A 5,991-nucleotide genomic window follows, 5' to 3' on the forward strand; every position below is an offset into this window, starting at 1 on the left:
ATGTAGCTAGATAGTTACTAGTGGACTGTCCGCCTCGACCACTATGTAGTGGGCTGGAGGGTAGTACAGTCGTCACAGACCCAAGCCTCTCGGACCATGGAGCATGCATACGCAGTTATTATTCTTGCATTTGATGCGCGGTGCATCTGCATTTGCATACATGCCTAGTAGATACTAGTTGCATGTGATTGTCGTTGTTGCACTTGATTGAGATATGGTTGTTGCATTTGGTTGCCATACTGCATACATGTCATTTATTTTCCATGTATATGCAGTCGTATCTATATTGCACAGGTGTCACGGGTATATCTGTTGCAGATCCGGTGAGTTTACTGATCATTGTACCATGTGTCGATTCCAGATTGGGTATGTATCTGTCATTATGTTAGTTGTGGTTTATACAGTTTATGTCAGGTTATTATGTCAGGTATGTTCAGATGCATTGATTATGATAGTATGATCATGTTCTTATTCCCTACTGAGACTGTATACTTGTGATCTCCATGTTGTCTATGGACCATGCACTATCTTTTCTATTACCCGCTGAGTTACCTATACTCACCACCGCATGTATACATTTATGTTTTCAGGTAGCCTGTAGATGGTTGGTGTCGCTCGGAGTATCCTGTCTGCCGGGTCCTACGTCACATCCGAAGACTGTGTTCGTTTTCTATTGTATATCCCTTTCTTATTCGTGGCATTGTATTTGTGTTTAGCCATGTGGCTATCTTATTCTTTTGGTGTTGTATTTGTGTTTAAGCCGTACCGGCATGCATTGTATTTATTTGTGTTGTGTTGCCTTTCCTTCGTTTTTCCGCTGTGTTTTGGTACAGCCGTGTGGGCTGTTATATATATAACTGCGTGGTTGTGATAACTGCGTGGTTGTGTATATAAATATTCCAGCCGCATGTGGCTGATGTATTTTGCTTGTAGTGATGCTTCAGATTGTCACCGGTATAGGGGAGATGTTGCCGGATTTTTGTCTGGCAGATATTCCTTTGGGGGCATGACACACCCAATGCTGTCAGCGGCCAGCCTACGTTGCCAGCGGCCAACATCAGTCGGCAATGGCCAGCCTACGCCGCCAGCGGGATCACCAACGCCAAACAGCAGCTAGGTGAGGCCACCATCAGCCATCCTATGCCGACAGTGGACAGGGGAGGCTGCTAGTGGCCAACCTCGACGCCAGTGGCCAACCTCAGCGCCGTTGAGAGCAGCTAGGAAGCTGCGAGAGCGGCTAGGCGGCGGCGCTAAGGCCAGGTGCCGGCGCAAGAGGCTAGACGCCACCGCGAGCGGCCAGGCATCACCGTGAGCGACCAGGGGTCGTCGCGAGCTGCCATACGCCGTCGCTCGCGGCCACTCGCGGCGCGGCACCGAGGACGCGACCGGCTAGGCACGACCGCGACCGGCCAAGCGAGCCGCGAGATCGGGGGGAAAAAGGACATGAGTTAGATCGACGGAGAGAGGTGGCTTACCAGTCCAGAGAAGGGCGAAAAAATCGCCGCAACCGCCGTCACGCAAGGAAAAATTAGGTCAAGAGAAGAGGTGAGGAGAAGAGATCGGGCCAGGTCCGGATAAATAATTAGGGTTCTTCCAACAAAAATATTATTTGGTGGATATTTGCAATGAATCTGCAATTCATTGGAAATTTCCAACGAATTCATAGATTCGTTGGAAATTTCCAACGAATTGGCAGATTTGTTGGAAATGTTTCCAACGAATCTGCCAGTTCATTGGAAATTTCCAACGAATTTCATATTCGTTGGAAACCCTACATATTCTTAAAATCACGGTTGACTGACCTAAAGACCTCCAAATTGGATGAAACTGGTTCCTGTGTGCTCCTATATTTATCTAGACTTCATATGTGTCCTCAAATTTTTTTTTACTTTATATATTTATTTTATTTATTTTTTCAATCCCCAATGTGTTAGAAAAATTAAATTCAAGTTTAAAAATTCACAAATCAAAACAAATTAGCTCCGTAATTATTTTTAATTCATGGATATAATCACGAGAACCTTACGCATGCCAACAAATTGATTTCCCCTCGTTCTGAGCACTAGAACATCATTTTTTAAATCTAGCAAGTTCAACTATACTCCAATTTGATTTAAAACTCTAACACTTTCATGCTCAAATTCAAATTCATCCAATTGACCTAGATGTTAAAAATTCATCTTATTTCAAAAAAAATATTTGAGCTCATCTATAGAATCAGGACACCAAGAAGAGCACATAAGAACTTATTTCATCCGATTCCGAGGTCTCTAGGTCGGTCAAACGGGTTTTTAAGCTACAACATACTTTGCAACGAATCTGCAATTCGTTGGAAATTTCCAACGAATTGGCAGATTCATTGGAAATGTTTCCAATGAATCTGCCAGTTCGTTGGAAATTTCCAGCGAATTTCAGATTCGTTAGAAACCCTACATATTCTTAAAATCAAGGTTGACCGACCTAGAGACCTCCGAATTGGATGAAACTGGTTCTTGTGTGCTCCTCTATTTATCCTGACTTCATATGTGTTCTCAAATATTTTTTTTACTTCATATATTTTTTCCATTATTTTTTCAATCACCAATGTGTTAGAAAAATTAAATTCAAGTTTAAAAATTCACAAATCAAAATAAATTAGCTCCGTAATTATTTTTAATTCATGGATATAATCATGAGAACCTTACGCACGCAAAAAAAAACTAATTTCCTCTCGTTCTGAGCACTTGAACATCATTTTTTAAATCTAGCAAGTTCAACTATACTCCAATTTGATTTAAAACTCTAACACTTTCATTCTCAAATTCAAATTCATCCAATTGACCTAGATGTTAAATATTCATATTATTTCAAAAAAAATATTTGATCTCATCTATAAAATCAGGAGACCAAGAGGAGCACATAGGAACTTGTTTCATCCGATTCCGAGATCTCTAGGTCGGTCAAACGGGTTTTTAAGACACAACATACTTTGCAACGAATCTGCAATTCGTTGGAAATTTCCAACGAATCTGCCAGTTAGTTGGAAATTTCCAACGAATTTTAGATTCGTTGAAAACCACACATATTCTTAAAATCACGGTTGACCGGCCTAGAGACCTCCGAATTGGATGAAACCGGTTCCTGTGTGCTCCCATATATATCCTGACTTCATATGTTTCCTCAAATATTTTTTTTACTTCATATATTTTTTTTCTTTATTTTTTCAATCCTCAATGTGTTGGAAAAAATTAAATTCAAGTTTAAAAAAAACAAATCAAAATAACTTAGCTCTATAATTATTTTTAATTCATGGATATAATCATGAGAACCTTCCGCACACCAACAAACTGATTTACTGTCGTTCTGAGCACTCGAACATCATTTTTTAAATCTAGCAAGTTCAACTATACTCCAATTTGATTTAAAACTCTAACACTTTCATGCTCAAATTCAAATTCATCCAATTGACCTTGATGTTAAAAATTCATCTTATTTAAAAAAAAATATTTAAGCTCATCTATAGAATCAGGAGACCAAGAGGAGCACATAGGAACTTGTTTCATCTGATTCCGAGGTCTCTTCTTCGGTCAAACGAGTTTTTAAGCCACATCATACTTTACAACGAATCTGCAATTCGTTGGAAATTTCCAACGAATCTACAATTCGTTGGAAATTTCCAACGAATTGGCAGATTCACTGGATAAGTTTCCAACGAATCTGCCAGTTCGTTGGAAATTTTCAACGAATTTCAGATTCGTTGGAAACCCTACATATTCTTAAAATCACGGTTGACCGACCTAGAGACCTCCGAATTGGATGAAATCGGTTCTTGTATGCTCCTCTATATATCCTGACTTCATATGTGTCCTCAAATATTTTTTTTTACTTCATATATTTTTTCCTTTATTTTTTCAATCCCCAATGTGTTGTAAAAATTAAATTCAAGTTTAAAAATTCACAAATGAAAATAAATTAGCTCCGTAATTATTTTTAATTCATGGATATAATCACGAGAACCTTACGCACGCCAACAAATAGATTTCCCCTCGTTCTGAGCACTCAAACATCATTTTTTTTAAATCTAGCAAGTTCAACTATTCTCCAATTTGATTTCAAACTCTAACACTTTCATGCTCAAATTCAAATTCATCCAATTGACTTAGATGTTAAAAATTCATCTTATTTCAAAAAAAAAATATTTGAGCTCATCTATAGAATCAGTAGACCAAGAGGAGCACATAGGAACTTGTTTCATCCGATTCCGAGCTCTCTAGGTTAGTCAAACTGGTTTTTAAGCCACAACATACTTTGCAACGAATGTGCATTTCGTTGGAAATTTCCAATGAATTGGAAGATTCGTTGGAAATGTTTCCAACGAATATGCCAGTTCGTTGGAAATTTCTAACGAATTTCAAATTCGTTGGAAATTATACATATTCTTTAAATCACGGTTGACCGACCTAGAGACCTCCGAATTGGATGAAACCGGTTTCTGTATGCTCCTCTATTTATCCTGACTTCATATGTGTCCTCAAATATTTTTTTTAATTCATATATTTTTTTCCTATATTTTTTTAATCCCCAATGTGTTGGGAAAATTAAATTCAAGTTTAAAAATTCACAAATCAAAATAAATTAGCTCCATAATTATTTTTAATTCATGGATATAATCATGAGAACCTTATGCACACCAACAAACTAATTTCCCCTTGTTCTGAGCACTCAAACATCATTTTCTAAATCTAGCAAGTTCAACTATACTCCAATTTGATTTTGTAACAACCCAAATTTCCCTATTCTGAGTTCTAAATATCCTTAAAAATATTTGGAAATGCTTTTAAAATATTTTAGAGATTTTTAGAAATTTTTATAGTATTTTTACGTAATTTTTAGAAGTCGTTTGATATTTTTACAAAACGAAAGAAGTTTTGACAAAATTAATGTCCAAGACGAGATTTGAACCGAAAACCTCAAGTTAAGCAGAGATTCGCTTATCCAACAGACCAGCCCAACTTTTCTTAACTAAATTTATAACGAAATATAGTTAAGTTGTAATGAAACCCTAGTATAAGAAAAAGGAACTTAGTTATTATTCGGAACCTTTCTCCTCACCTCTCGCGTGCGCCGTTTCTGCCCGAGCGAGAACGAAAACGAAGACCTAGCTTCGTCTCCGGCCAAAGGGGATCCTTCCGCAAGCTCTTCTCGGATCCAAGCTCCCCTCGTCAAGAAGAAGGCTGTGAGCACGAAGAGGAAGCCAAAATCGCAAGGCACCGGAACCCTAACAACTCCTCCTTCTCGGTTTGAATCCAAGAACATGCTGTAAATGTTTCCTCACCTGTAGTAAGAGTAGTTCCGAGCTTTGTTCTCTCCCTCTTTGCTTTGGAACATGCTATACAGAAATTTGAGTTTGCTAAGAGTTTTATGATTCTTTTCTTTATTTCCGGAAGGATGTAAGAATCGGGATTTCTAGAGGATTAAGGGTAGTTCTTGAATCTTTAGTTCAACCTTTATTTCCTGTAAAGTGCGAGGCTTTTGAAGTTCTGCCGCAGCATGTTTCTCCCTAGAGTTTCCTGTTACTTTAAGATAGTTTAGGTTGTGATCATATTTACATGGAACTTGAGTTTTAGCAGGTTGCAAATCTATTTGCGATGTTTTCATGGATTATTGCTGTTAACAGAATTGATCTTCATGCTTGTAACATCTTAGTATTAGTGTTTCCTTCTTGCTGTCAGGTGTAGGAATAGGCTTATAGAATTACAGTACAGAATTTCCCTTGTAAATGCTGAGCATGAATAATTCTAGTCCAAGGGTATAGTCCAGATTATGGAGCAGGAACAGAATAGAAGACCAAGTTAAGTATGTTGAACAGTTTGGTTCCTTATGGTTTCCTTGTTGTGGCACAGAATAGTAGTATACCTGTTGTTAGAGAGTTAAAGGTAGATTCAAGTTTCCTTTTTTCCTTCTCCCCTGCATATATGCTGTAACATGCTTAAAGACTTTTGTTTGCTGCTA

Source organism: Zingiber officinale, chromosome 1B (assembly GCF_018446385.1).
Source record: "Zingiber officinale cultivar Zhangliang chromosome 1B, Zo_v1.1, whole genome shotgun sequence".
Lineage (NCBI taxonomy): Eukaryota > Viridiplantae > Streptophyta > Magnoliopsida > Zingiberales > Zingiberaceae > Zingiber > Zingiber officinale.